Consider the following 16,068-nt stretch of genomic DNA (forward strand, 5'->3'; position numbering starts at 1 on the left):
GGGTGTTACGTAATCCATATAATGAAATAAATATATTTTTCTTACATATAATAATAGGAAGATAAAAGAAGCTACATTTTAGTATGATTAACCCATAATAATACTTTTAAAAGTCATTTGTTTTATTAGATCAACTTAATTACTTTTTTATAATTTTCATGTCATCGTCATATCTTTGTGTTACATATATGGGTTAGCCTTTAATTGATATATATATTTATTTTATTTTAATTATAGGGATTGTATAAAGACTTGAAAGGATATGTGAAGGAGCACTTCTTCCAAAGTAAAAAAAATGGTATGAATGTCACAACCCAAGGGTTTCCTTTAGAGGATGTTAATGGGTGCACTTTTAGGTGTTGTTTTATGTTTGCTTATTGTGTAAGTTCTTTTAATCTGAAAATAAAAATAAAAGGGTAGAATAGTCATTTCCGTAGAGGGTGACTTTGGTACATGCAACAAGAATATTTTTTTGTATTATTATTTTGTGTATAGTCAAACAAATAATGGTTTGGGTGGTGGTAATGTCAATTGTCTTGTTTGTTGCATTGTTGTTGTTGCTTAATCATATTATACTTAGAAAAAATAAATTTTATAAATTGTATAAATAGGGTGATGAAACATTAAGTAAAAAAACTAGTTTAGGAGGGTGTCGGGTCAAATCCTGAGTCGTTTTCAGGTCAAGTCGTTAGATGATCCGTTATGAGAATCATAATTGATAGTTAAACTAATTCTTAACAATTTTAGGCTAAACTTCAACTCGGCTTGATAGCGGGTGTGAGCTCGAGTTTGGCTTAAAACAAACTCAGTTTTATTTATAAACAAAATTATTACAACTGATCATTAGAATCAATATTAACATTCATTTCAAATCAATATAAATATAACAAAAATTGATTATAAGGGAAAACCCCCTTAGATAAATCTAATAATAATATAATCCAACAAAACATAATTGACAAATTCCAGTTTATATGCGCGTATGTATATTCAAATTATAAGTTCAAGTTCGAGCTCAAGTTTTAAGTTCAAGTTCAGTTATAAACTTGATAAAAGCTTGTCTCGGGCAAGCTCGAAGTGCTTTATTAACTTTAGGTGTGTTAAAGTGTGAAGTCACTTCTATAAAGATGTGTGAAATACACATTAACTTCTTTTGAGTTGTAAATAATCATAGTTATTTTGGGTTTGGGGTTCATGACCATTAAGCCCACTGGTATGTATGACCTACTATTTGGGCCTGGCCTGCTCAACAAAATAACTTAGCCTGTGATGCATGTCCAATAAAGAAGTGTGCCTTAAAATCTTAAATCAAATAGAGGTGCAAGTAGAGGTGCACAAATCGGGTTTTTCTATTACTCGGTTTTGGGTATGAAATCGGATTCGGGTATGACCGGTATTGGTCATACTTGAGTCGGGTTCGGGTATTGTCTCTAAAAACGATATCCTATGCACCATGTTCGGGTCGGGTACAGAACCAGGTACTTTGAAACCGAGTATTTGAATACCATATTTCCGGATATTGAAAAAAAAATCATATTTTTGGTTTTTTTTGGGCATTTCTCGGATATAGATTGGGCTTTTAAGGGGCTGCACTTTTTTGAGGTATTTTTCGACTATAGCTCGGGTATTTGAAAAATCCGGTTTTGAGTATGGAGCTGAGTCCGGTTTTCGGGTATTACAGGGTACAAATCATCAAAATGTTTGTTACCCAATTTCACAAGACCAATGTTCCAACCCAAAATGTTACCAACTAGGTTTGAGGCCCCCGCAAGGGGGGGGGGGGTATTGTTTGTTTGATTGGTACGCCTTCTGAACTTGCAGTTTATACCGACCATCTGTGTCATTTATTCCTTAAAGCAAACCACATCAGTTGTATCGTCTATCGGTGAGTACCTGCTGCAAAGGAAAGTATTAATTTAAACATATGTTGATTGTATGTTTCAATAGTATGATGCTGACATGCACTTGAATTTGGTTTGTCAACTTAAAAGGAAGACCATCATGTGAATACTAAAATATTACTCTGCACTTTTGTCCCTAGCTAGCATAACCAAAAAATAAGTAATATTTTCGTTCAATTGTGGGATTAGATGGCTCTAAAAAAAGAAGGTTGAAACTAAAATTATCATTATTGGTACCCGGTGTCCCAAAACATGAAATTCGGTCTGGTAAAATTGGAAACGAAAAGAGTAATGTGAATGGCAGTCGATGGTAAAATGTGAGTAAAAATACCTGATTACAACATGAACAACGAATATGTTGGTGGATGACAGTGCAGGTGAAAACCATTGGAGGGAGTAGCCACATCTAACTTTCAAACACGTTCGCTGTTTGAATGCTCTCATATCGCCTCTAAGACTCCCACCTCTTTAGATAAACCACCTTTGTGACCCCTTTAGTTTCTTTCGTTAACATTTTCATCCCACTTATAGTGTTTGTTTCATTTAAACCATAATTCAGCTATTAACTTTTTTTAAACTATTTATATTTCTCATGAACCTCAAAATCTAACAAATATATTAAAACAAAATCAATTTGTCTACTTGTCCTTTTCCTAGGGTGTCCATCTAGTGTTCAATATCATCCACTTTCCATACTTAAAATTTCCACATAATTAATCAATTAATTTTATCCTAATGCTAATTAACATTTAAACCAATATATAACACAAGTATTGGTCAAACTTAACATTTAAAGTTTTGAATTCATAACTTAACATTTTTTTTAACCAACCTAAATATAAAAAATTTCAATGTTTAGATTACATCGATACAGAAGGCAAGCGGGCAACCCATTTTTGAATTGCAAAACTCAATCTTTTAAAAACTGCAATTGCTGATCTTCGAGTCATAACATTATTATGCATGACCCGCTGAACACGGGTAAGTAACTCCACAGCTTCGGGAGCGAGGAAAGCAAAAGTGTTAAAAGCAAAAGGAAGAAATAAATGTTGGTTGTCAAGACACGCCTTAACATTTACTTTGACTTTATTACATCTAATTAATATATTAAAGGAAAACCAATTTGTCCACTTGTACTTCTCCTATGGTGTCCACCTAATGTTCCATGTCATCCACTCTCCATGCTTATAATTTCACATAATTAATCAATTAATTTTAATCCTAATGCTAATCTTCTTACTATACTATTAAAGCAAAACAAGATATTCACATGGCTTTCAAATAGGATGTCCACATAAGCTTACAAGGTTTCCATCTCTAGAATTGCCACATAATTCACTAATTAATATTTTCTAGAATCTTAACTTCACTAATTAATGTTTTCTAGAATCATAACCAACTATTTCATTTCAAATAATTTAAAAAATGATTTTGACTACAATTAATTATTTATAACTAATTTTTGCTACCTTTTTTAGTATGAATATTAATTTAGTAATTCAATGATTTGTATATTTATACAGTTTCTCATTCACACCATTTATATATATTTTTCTTACATCTTGTGGTTTTGAAGAAAACAATGTAAAGAATTTTTATAATAGCTATACATATATATATATATATATATATATATATATATATATATATGTATAGGGGTGAGTTCTAGTGAAAACTTCTCTTAAAAAGACACTTAAAAACTCCTAAAAACTTCTAAAAAACTATTTTTAACTTTTTTTTTAAATTTTTTTTTGAAGTTTCTTTTTTTCCCATTATTCTTATATGTTGTTATTGGTTCAAAAAAAAAATTCTTGTCAGTAACCTCGTCGGTATAGCGCGCATGTGTAATAGTGTGCATTGCATATATGCAAAAGTGTTTGTATTGCACATATTTGATACACGCTATTTTATATATGCAATATAAGACTAATACACACATCGAATACACATTAGTACGTATGTGTAATACAACATTAACGCACATGTGCACCACATCAACTTTTATTTTATTATTATTTTTTTCCATATAATACAACACTACTACACATATACAAACACAAATATTGAATATATGCAATAAAACACTATTAAACTAAAAAATACATAGTAATACACATGTGTAATACAACGGTATCGCACAGTAATACGTATGTGCATTACAGCGGGGTTTTTTTTATATTTTTCGAGTGAAATATAAGAAAATATAAGAATAATGGCTAAAACAGAATTTTGAAGATATTTTTGATTTTTAATTAAAAATAATTCTTTAGGAGTTTTTTAGTTTTCTCTCTAAATGTGAGTTTTCTCTTGATCCTCTTCCTATATATATATATATATATATATATATATAGGGGATGGATCGTGCGAGAAGTGATATTATAGCGAGAAGTGCAAGAAGTCGATCTCAACCACTGATTATCTCTTATTTGTTCAATGCATTAATTCCTTTAATTACTCCTAAAATATTCTCCACATTAATTCTAGTAGAAATTTACAAATTTGAATTATCTATTTCCTACATATAAATAAAAAAAATGTATATGTAGGTGAATTGTATTAAATTGATCACTTACATAAGTAACAAAATAATCTACACATAACTCATATTCAATTATACAAATTGTTAGTTATTTTTATTTTTATCAAAATGTAACTCGTATTTACCAACACAACTTATTTTCTTCTACACTAATTATATTTCTTTTATTTTTCACCAACACATAACTATTTACCTACACATATATCGTATTCACCTACACAGCTTGTTAGTTCATTTTGTTTTTACCTACATTAAATAATATTTATCTACACATAATTCGTATTTGCCTACACATAAAAGATAGATTACAAAATAATTAAAATTATAAAAAAAGATGATGTGTTCTTACATTACGAATATTTTACAAGTTTATGTTAATACTATTAATTGTATGTGATATCATGAACAAAGTTTGTTTGTGCAGGTTAATATTCTGATATGTGTAGGTAAATACAAATTGGTAGGCTATAACATGAAGTAAATTTATATATGTAGGTTATTATTGTGATTTGTGTAGGTTAACATGAACTAGTTATGTGCACGTATATACATATTGTGATCTGTGTAGGTGATAACATGAACTAGTTTTTGTATGTGTAAGTTAATATTATGATTTGTGTAGGTGTTTGTTATTATGATGGTTAATATATTTATCTTTTATATAGTATAAGTATGATGATTTTGTTTTATGAATTGTTTAAAGATTAAATCGAGTTAAAAGATAAAAATAAATGTAAAATCATTTGTAACTTAACATTAATTAGTATTAATTACTAAAAGAAACTCCTAAATTTTTAACTAATATGTTTCTACAATTAAATAATCCCAAATTAAAAAGAAAACTTATGATTGGTCAGAATCTCTTCTCGCACTTCTCACACTAAAAACACTTCTGAAATGAACCAAATTCTATATATATATATATATATGACGTTTGAAATTTTTTCCACCGTATGTAACACAGGCCACTATCCTAATAGACAAACGGGCAATAAGCTGCGTCGCAACACCCTTTTGAATAACAAAACAAATAGCACTTGAAATTTCACCCCTCAATTCATTACAATACAGATAGTACTTTGAATATAAGTTTTACAATAATTGAATTCAACATTAATTCATTACTAGAACATTATTTTTTTACCAGGGTGTTGCAAGTTTCAATTATATACTTAAGAGTACGCTTGATGAACGTATGCAAAATGTTTTAGTTATTTACACGCTAGCAAACATATTAAGTATGGGCATTTAACAATCAACAAAGTTGAAAGCAAAAGGCAAATGCGAAGTTAAAACTATACATTTTGTTATCGAACAACTAATACAATCATAAGTTTTATAAAAGGTAGTCTTGAATTTAGTAGAGTTTTATACAAACATAGACAAGAGTTTCATAATTCTGTTAAACTACAAGGGTATGTCCGTGTTCGTTCATTTAACTTTAAACGAACGTGAACATGAACACAAACACTTAATCAAACAAATATTTGTGTACATGTTCGTTTATGTTTGTTTGTTTAAAATATGAACGAACAGTTCACGATAATATCAACTCTTAACTAAACAATTTCAAGACATATATTGATAAGTCCAAATATAATAAACATAGAAACAAATAATGATAATGAATATAATAAACACTCCATCTTATTGATAAGTCCAAATTAATTACAATAACTTTCCAATCACAAATTGAAAGATCGTGAGATTGCCCTTGGATCGTTTTTACAACCGTATCTTTTATACATAGAAACAAAAATATAAAACTAACTACTTTTTTTAAGTAAGCCATGATTTGCAATAATAATAAAATATATTTTCCAAAATAAATAAAACACATAGTTAAGCAAATTTGATTTTGAAAATAAAGAAGGGTAGGTTTTAAAAACAGCCAAACCAAACCCTTCATCAGGTTAGGCACGTTTCTGGTCAGATCAACCTAAACGAAGACGGTTTTAGAGTGCCCAAGCAGACCCGCTATTTGGATTTTTTTTTTCATCCAAAATAATGTATTGCCCGGTTAAAGCAATAAGGCAAACATTTAGATGTCCAATTTAGTAAATTCATATATTAACATGTTAATTTTTTCCTTTATGGCAAAAATAAAGTTATATTGATTGTAGATTCGAAACATCTAACTATAAATTAAACAATTTCAAGACATATATTTGTCTTGTGTTCCACGCGTGTAAATAAAAGACGCATGTAATCATATGATGAAAATAAAAGATTTTGATGCAATTTCTTCCATGTGTAAAACAACTTTCCATATTAGCAAAATTAATATATATACACCACCAACGTTGATCACCTCAAATTAAACAACCACCTTCAAATTATCAAATTGTATAGCCTTAATTTGTCTTTTGATTTTCAGAATGACAAAGAAGAACCAAAAGCTTACTGTTTTGATGTTCCCATGGTTAGGTCATGGTCACATCTCACCCTTCCTAGAACTAGCCAAAAAACTAAGTAACACAAACCTATTCGACAAGATCTACCTTTGCTCGACTCCTGCTAACCTCGATTCGGTCACCAAAACATTGAAAAACAAGCCAAGTTTAGCATCGATTCGTTTCGTACAATTGAAACTTCCCACATTACCTGAACTTCCACCACAACTTCACACCACCAATGGCCTCCCTATCCATCTTATGCCAGTTCTCAAGCAAGCTTTTGATATGTCAAGCCCTGGCTTTTCGAAAATCTTGAAAAACTTAAAGCCTGATTTGCTCGTTTATGATATTTTACAACCGTGGGCTCCAAAGGCGGCTGCCGCCCTTGGAATCCCTGCGGTGGTGTTTATCACCACTAGTGTTGCTGCTGCTAATAATACCTATCGTGTTGAGTGCACGGAAGAAAACCGCAAAGATTTAGCGAGTATCATCGGGTGTTATAACAATTCGAAAAGTATTATTCTTGTTAAATCGTTTAACGAGATTGAAGGTAAGAATTCTGATTATCTTTCTGTGTTGACCAGTAAAAAGATCGTGCATTTAGGTCCTCTCACGGTGGACCCGCGTCACGTGAGCATGAAAGAAAACAGTGTGATCGAGTGGCTTCACACAAAAACCATTGTTTTTGTTTCTTTTGGGAGTGAATATTTTCTTTCTAGTGGTGATTTGGAGGATATAGCACATGGGTTGGAAATGAGTGACATGAATTTCATATGGGTTTTAAGGTTCCCAAAAGGGAAAAAAGAAATAAAGCTTTCTGAAGCTTTGCCATTAGGGTTTCTTGAAAGGGTAAAGGACAGGGGTTTATTAGTTGAAGGGTGGGCCCCACAAACAAGAATTTTAGGACACGACAATGTTGGTGGTTTTGTGAGTCATTGTGGTTGGAGTTCAGTCATGGAAGCTAGAGATGGTCAAAAAAACCGGTCCGGGAACCGGTTTGCCGGTTTAAACCGGAAACCGGTTTTTACGAAAACCGGTTTTTTAAAAACCGGTTTGACCGGTTTACAAACCGCCGGTTTGTATTTCGGTTACAAGTTTTAGAGCCAAAACCGGTTAACAAACCGGTTAATGGAAAAACCGGTTTTTTTTAAAACCGGTTATTATGAAAAAAACCGGTTATTAACCGGTTATTTTAAAAAAAAACCGGTTAACCGGTTATTAACCGGTTCTAACCGGTTTCTAAACCGGTCCTAACCGGTTAGACCGGTTAGGGTTTTTACATACAAAAACCGGTTATTAACCGGTCCGGTTATTAACCGAACCGATTTTTTTTCGGGCCAAAAAAAAACCGGTCCGGTTAATAACCGAACCGGTTTTTTTAAAAAAACCGATTTGTGCACCTCTAATGGAAGCTATGAAGTTTGGTGTTCCTATAATAGCCATGCCCATGCAGTTTGACCAGCCGGTCAATGCACGGTTAGTTGTCGAAGTTGGGGTCGGTGTGAAGGTGGTGAGGGATGGGAATGGGAGGGTCGGGCGCAAGAACGTGGCGGCGGCTGTGCAGAATGTGATGGTGAGTAAGTTAGGGGAAGCTGTGAGGGTAAAAACCAAGAAAATGAGTGCTACATTGAGAGTTAAAGGAGAGATGGAGATTGAGGCTGCAGTGGAGGAGCTGCTAGAGTTATGCAAAACTGGCGGGATGGCCAAGTTGAAGAAGATTCAATTGATGAAACCGCTATCAAAAAGACTTTGAAAGAGATGAGAAGGCAAGGATAGGAGGCATCATCTTTATTAATTTACATATATGATAATATATTACTATTTACTTACAAGTTTTATTTAGACTTTCACAAGAACTTTTTTTTTTTTGGTGTTAGTGGAAGATGATGCTTAATTTACATATCTACCTATTCTAATAAAGTAAAATAAATGGGGACACTTGTCATGTTTTGGTTAATTCTTACAATTTTTTCTCTCAAAAACCAATATACCTTAATATATGTAATAAATCAATAATTATTCACTTTCCTTTTACACTATATTTATATAATATATATGTATTTTTATAAATATAAATATTAACATATTATTTTATTATATATTTCAAAATACTTGGTGAATTCCAAAAATTAAGAACAAATCATGTTTCTCAAATGAAATTGTTTTGAGTTTTTTGTGGAAGTTAAATTTGATTTTATGGGTCAAAAATTGGTAAATAGATTGTTTGGTATAAGTTAACTACATTTAGGTCAAAATTTGTTATGGGTCAAAAATGAAAATTTTGAGTATTTTTAAAAGTTTGAGAATGCAAAATAGATTTATCGTCAAATTTGTTATAGGCTCAAAGTGTTGACTTTAAAATGTCAAAAGTATGAAAGTTAGAATTTTAAACATGATTCGGGTTTCAAGTTTATTTTTAAGGGCATTTTTTGAAATAATCAAAAGGTTCGGGATTTGGCAAATTGACTATTAATGTTTCTAACTTTTAACAAATTTGAAATATTTATGTCAACATTAATTTTTCCTTCAATAGTGATCAAAACGTTGTGGTTTAAAATTCAAATATAAAGCATTTTGTTGAATAAGTATGAAATGTCACCCCCAAAATAAAAGATGGAAAATGGGGTATGAAGTACTCACCTTCAAGTAGTAAACTTGAAAGATGATAATTTGGAGATTTGTCGGAACGACGAGTTTAACACACAATGCCTAAAAAGAAAAGAAGTCTTGAATTTAGAAAGGTTGTCTTGAAGGTCTTTAAACAAAATAAATGTTGAGAAATGTAAATAATTAAAGTTCAAGGTTTTAAAATGTAACTATTTAAGAATTTATAATAATAACCCTTTAAAAATGTAAGTTTGCTCGAAACCGGGTTAAAGTATCTAACCTTAATATTTACTCAACCTATGTTAAGTAATAAGGTGGGTAAAATGCAAGAATGCAAATCCATTTGGAATAAAGATACTAAAACGGTTTTTTTTTATCGAGTGTTCGGGTTGTCGGTTCGGGTCTTGATAATTGGTCAAACCCAAAGTCAACTTTCCAAAATATTGAATGTTATGAGATAACTCAATAAAATTTAATAAGACTTAACCAAGTATGTAGTTCCATTGTTTTAGAACTAACCACGCACGTTAAGCGAGTGTTCGGTTTTGTCGGTCCAAACTTTGTTATGAGATCAAGTTGGATCCAACATTTCCAAGTACTCAAGAAAATATTTAAAAATCAATTTGTAACTATTTTTAAAGAAATATACAAGTCTTGATGGCTAAAAAAAACACACTTGTGTGTCTTAAGCGAGTAAGAATCGGTTTGGTTCGGTTTCCATCTCACAACAAGTTCATAGATGGTTTCCACATGTCCAAACACTAAAGAACTTGTATAATAATGTACAAATAAAAATACTTTAAGTTTTACAACCAAAAGTTAACAATAAAGTCTTTAAACAAAAGTTTGGTTTTCGGTTCGGATCGTGTTTCGGGTTAAGACCGAGGTAAGATTCTACAAACCCATAACCATAGAATTTGTAAAAATGATTTTAGAAACTTAGATCTAACAATAAGTATGTTTAACCAATTATTTAACAAAACTAGTAACAAAGTTCGGTTTACGGTTTAGAGCTATTTACGGTTAAACCGAAGCATAGACTCTTAAAAACCCATAACCATGGAACTTGTAAACATGACCAACAAACTAAAATAAGCAAGATTAATATGTATAAACAAGTTATATAGATGTATATATATCAAGGACACGAAGTCCTCCATGAAGCCTTGCCTTATGAGGTCCGAAACCTCACCGACCGGAATCGGAGAAGTAACTACCAAAGGTAAGCAAGGGGTGTATATTATATGTATGTTGCACAACCATAAACAAGTATTAATAAGGCTACGTAAACTAATTAAGATGAAAGACTAAAAACCTTCAAGAACACTTAAGAAGATAACCTTGAATCTTTGATGTTTGAGAGAGTTTTTTTTTTTTTGGAGTTGCAGCAAGGGAAAATGAAGAGGAAAGGTGGTGTATATATAGGGTAATGTTGTTGGTCAAATATGGGTGTGAGACACAAGAATTTTCATGCAAAATGGATCAAGACAAAAACACAAAACAACAAAAAAATAAATAAATAAATAAATAAAAATAAAAATAAAAATATGATGTTTTCAAGACCCAACAAGTGTGAAACAATATTGTAACATAAATCCATCATTTTGATTATAACATAAGCTTCGGTTTACAAATCGGGTCGGTTTACATAATAAACAAATACAAAAACGAATACAAACAAGACCCGAAATTGACGAATGTCACAGTAGCTCCGATGACGAAAATGGTGGTGGCGATGGTGACGGTGGTGGTGGTGGTGGTGGTCAGGAGGCAGGGGTGATGGTTGTGGTGGTGGGGGTGGCGGTGGTTAAGCAGTGGTAGCATTGGTAATGATGGCGATGGTAGGGTGGCGACAACGGTGGTAGCGGTCAGGTGGTGGTGGTCAGGCAGCGAAAATGGTGGTGACGGCGATGGCCAAGCGGAGGCGATGACAACGGTTGCGGTGGTTATTGCAACGATGGTTGCAACGACGGTGACGGTGGTAATGCTGGTTGTAAGGTGGTGGTGGCGGTGGCGGCGGCGGCGGCGGTAGTGCTGGTGGTAAGGTGGTGGTGGTGGCGACGGTGTTGGTAGTTGTGGTGATGGTAGTGGTGTTTGGTTGTTGTTGTTAAATGGTGGAGTTGTTGAGAAAGTATGGTGAAGGATGAATGTAATGAAAAAAAAAGAAGAGGGGTGGGAAGGAATGGGATTCCATGTGTAATGGATGATTCCATTCTATTGAGCCACCAAACATTACATTTTTCATTCTCACGTAATGAATCATTCCATTCCTCCTGTCACTGCTGCATATCAAACACTACCTTAGGTTTTATATAAACTATAGATGGAAAGACACTGACCTCTAACTAAGCAGCTGCAACAACTTTTAAATCAAACCAACAGCAAAACCTATATGTAAATAAATAGACATTAGTTGTGTAATAAATAAATAAATATGGTTAAAACAATTTCAATAAGCAATGCCAAACGACCAATAACAAAATATATGCATTCAAAATAAGTAATGTTTACAAACGAAAAAGAATATTAACAGTGGCACACTCCAAGTACTGAAAATATTGTTCAAACTTCAATTACAACAAATAATTACTACTAAATTAAAATAAGATCATGTAAGGCCCCGAACTGGTAGCTCTACTTTAGCGTCGGATTTACTCATAAACACAGTTCTTGCAATCAGAGTTAATTAAAACTTTCGCGGAAACGTTTACTTGAAACATTCGTTACAAAACATTCAATCTCTTCTTTGATACTATAAAACAAATCATTATATTTAAAACATCTTTTCTTCCATCTTAAGATGCCAGCCGTTCAATCCATGCCATGTGCCATGCTCATGCTAGTTCTTTGGTCTGATCACCTGCGTGCATACTAAAAGTCAGCTACGCTAAGTGAGTTCTAGTTAATCAAGCAACTTATCATACAACCACTACTTGCATCATATACGTATCCGAAGACACGTAGTCCACTATCTAACCTGCTTACCTTACCACTTAGCCTCTTATTTACACCTACCACCTTGCCACTTTGCCACTTTAATAACGTATAACGTTATGCCACTTTGCCACTTTAATGACGTAGTCACGTATAGGCTTACCCTACCACGTACTATCGTCATGCCACTAACACTCTTACTACACTCTTGCCACTTCTAACACGCTCTACCTTTACTTGTCTACAACATGCTTCATATCATTTACATAATGAGCAAGTCACATCATAGCATTCATACACACTAATAACCACTTGGCAATCACTATCCTTGGCGATGCGTGCAATATCCGAAGATCGTTCACGCACCAACAAGTATTATATAGTAGCTACCTCGTATAACATCTATAGCATACACTTACCACTTAAGGTAAGTGTATTCACACTTCACATCGAGTATGCACACAGCCCCGAAAACATAACAAGGAAATGGGGCTAGAAACTCACCTGAATCTTGTTACGCTCTCCGTTAATAGTTATTCCCTTCTTGAGCTGTGCACGGCTAACTGTATAATATTTACACGTATCAATTAACTACTACTACTCAAGTTGTATTTCTATCTTTATATGACCCACAATGAACGGGGGTCCGGGGGGCAGCGCTTGTAACATCCCGAAATTTCCAAAATGATATTAATTATATTACTTAATAATAGAGGGAAAGTTGACTCGGGTTCGGGAAATAAATAATAGAGTAGGAGTTGGTATGAGTCGGGCTAGTGTTAGATTATTTGAGATGGGTTAAATGAGAATGGGCCTTAGGTCCATGGGCTTTAAGGGATATAAATATCCCCTAAACCACCATAAAACCCAAAACCTCATCTCTTTCCATTCTAATCTCTACACATTCAAAAACACACACACCATAAACGAGCAGGATCCGAGAGAGAGTAAACGTTAGTTGGTGCTAGATCGTCGTGACGAACCAAAGCAACACGATCAGCTCGTGTTCGTAAGTCGACTCGTTCAAGGTACGTTTAAGGTTAGAAATCGTTCGTATAGGTTCGGTTTGATTTGAGAAATGGTAGATCTGAGTTTGTATGGTAAAAACGAATCCAACAAAGCTAAACTTACTGAAAATGGTTATGATTTGATGGGTTAATCGATTGATAAAAAGGACCCGTAACCTATATGCCTAAATCGCACCCTCTAAACATCGATGTTAAGTCGATTTGATAGTTGGGGTTTGTAGGCGCTGGTCAGACGATTCCATGGGTACCTAAATCGAGTTATTTGGTTAAGGAACGAAGGATTTAAGAGCGAACAGAACTTGCAGACGACAACTTCGCCTGCAAGCTAAGTTCGCCTGATGAACTTCGCCTAAAGCTAAGTTCGCCTAAGGTTTAACTTCGCCTAAAGCTAAGTTCGCCTATGGTTTAACTTCGCCTAAAACTAAGTTCGCTTAAGGTTTAACTTCGCCTAAAGTTAAGTTCGCTTAGAAAATAAATTAAAAACCTAATGGAAAATGTGTTAAGACAGTTAATGTAAATAAAATTTTTCCAAGCTGACCTGGCAGCTCGACCCCAGCCAGGGGCTCTGCCCCTTGGACCCTGCTAGGGGCTGCCGCCCCTAGACCCCGCTGCCAGGGGCGCTGCCCCCGGACCCCCGTTCGTTGTGGGTAGTAGTTAAGACTAGAAAGATGATATGAGTAGTGATAGTTTTTTGATACGTGTACTTGTTATACAGTCAGCCGTGCACAGCTGAAGAAAGGGATTACGATTAACGGTGAACGTAACCGTGTTCAGGTGAGTTTCTAGCCCCATTCCTTGTTATGTTTTCGGGGCTGTGTGCATACTCGATGTGTTGTTAATACATTTATCCTAAGTGATAAGTGTATGCCATATGTGATATATGTGATGGATATGAATGATTACTTGTCGGTACGCGAACGATCTTCGGATATTGCGCGTACTGTCAGGTTAAAAAATAAAGATACGAATATTATATATCGAAGATGTATGAACATTACAAATGAATACTTGTCGGGGCGTGAACGATCTTCGGATATTGCACGTATCGACAAGGGGTGTGGTTGTTAAATGAATGATGTAAAGAACGCCTAGTGTGTTCTTATGCTATAATATAATTATTGTATATGTGACTTATGTGTATACAGGTACACGAATGGTATGTGAGTTCTACGTTCGACATAGTAAGTTAGGATGGCAAATCCCTCTAGCTTCTGTCGGACATAGACTCGGCTGGTAATGGCGTAGTTAAGGACTGCGAGCCTTATACGTGAAGTAGATGATATATGTAAACGTAGATAAGGACTGCGAACCTTATACGTAATGTAGATAGGCGTCAGCATAGGAAAGGACTGTGAACCTTATACGTGCTGTATTTATAGCATAGAGGAGGACTGCGAACCTCGTACGTGCTATGAATTAGGTTGCAACATAGGGAAGGACTGCGAACCTTGTACGTGTTGTGGATGTATTTCAGCATAGGAAAGGACTGTGAACCTTATACGTGCTGATTTTGTAGCATAGGGGAGGACTGTGAACCTCGTACGTGCTATGAATTAGGTTGCAACATAGGGAAGGACTGCGAACCTTGTACGTGTTGTGGATGTACTATGGTATAGGGAAGGACCGCGATCCTTGTACGTACCATAAATGGTGAACATAGGTAAGGACTGCGAACCTTGTACGTGTTCACGACCTTGAGTACAGTTATAGACGGTGAACTATGAACGTACTCTCGGTAGACTGAGGTTAGTGATTGTAGATATGTATGTATGTATGGTAGCAAGTATGTATGTAGAACAGAAGGGTAACTAGTGAAGTATGGATATGTATCTACAGATATGTATGTATGTGTATGTATTGTATGGCGTTCGATTAACTAGAACTCACTCAGCGTAGCTGACTTTTAGTATGCACGCAGGTGAGCTGATTATAGAGTTAGCATGAAGATGACACACGGCATGAATTGAACGGTTGGCATCTGAAGAAAGAAGTAAAGATGTTTTAAATATAAAGTTTTGTGTTATGGTATCAAAGAAAAGATTTAATGTTTTGTAACAAATGATTGATGTTTTATATTCCGCGAAAAGTTTTAATAAACTCTGATTTGAAGAACTGTGTTTATGAGTAAATTCGACGCTAAAGTAGGGTCACCGGGTTCGGGGCCTTACAGGCAGCGCCCCTGGCAGCAGGGTCTAGGGGCGGCAGCCCCTAGCAGGGTCCAAGGGGCAGAGCCCCTGGCTGGGGTCGAGCTGCCAGGTCAGCTTGGAAAAATTTTATTTACATTAACTGTCTTAACACATTTTTCATTAGGTTTTTAATTTATTTTCTAATCGAACTCGACTTTAGGCGAAGTTAAACCTTAGGCGAACTTAGCTTTAGGCGAAGTTAAACCTTAGGCGAACTTAGCTTTAGGCGAAGTTGTCATCAGGCGAACTTAGCTTTAGGCGAAGTTGTCATCAGGCGAACTTAGCTTTGCAGGCGAAGTTCATCAGGTGAACTTAGCTTGCAGGCGAAGTTGTCGGCTACAGCTACTATTCGTGCTTAAATCCCTTAATCATCTTCGTTTCTTAACCAAATAACTTGATTTAGGTATTCATGGAATCGTCTGACCAGCGCCTACAAACCCCAACCATCAAATCGACCTAACATCGATGTTTAAAGGG

General features: G+C 34.4%; 1 pseudogene; it reads left to right on the top strand.

The window, feature by feature from the left end:
• The first annotated feature begins 6,818 nt into the window (after positions 1 to 6,818).
• LOC143607556 (UDP-glucosyltransferase 29 pseudogene) lies at positions 6,819 to 8,589 on the top strand (annotated as a pseudogene).
• The last annotated feature ends 7,479 nt before the right edge of the window (positions 8,590 to 16,068 follow it).

This window comes from Bidens hawaiensis, unplaced genomic scaffold (genome assembly GCF_021521415.1).
Source record: "Bidens hawaiensis isolate Kalapana, Puna unplaced genomic scaffold, B.hawaiensis_p1.1 tig00083503_1, whole genome shotgun sequence".
Taxonomy (NCBI): domain Eukaryota; kingdom Viridiplantae; phylum Streptophyta; class Magnoliopsida; order Asterales; family Asteraceae; genus Bidens; species Bidens hawaiensis.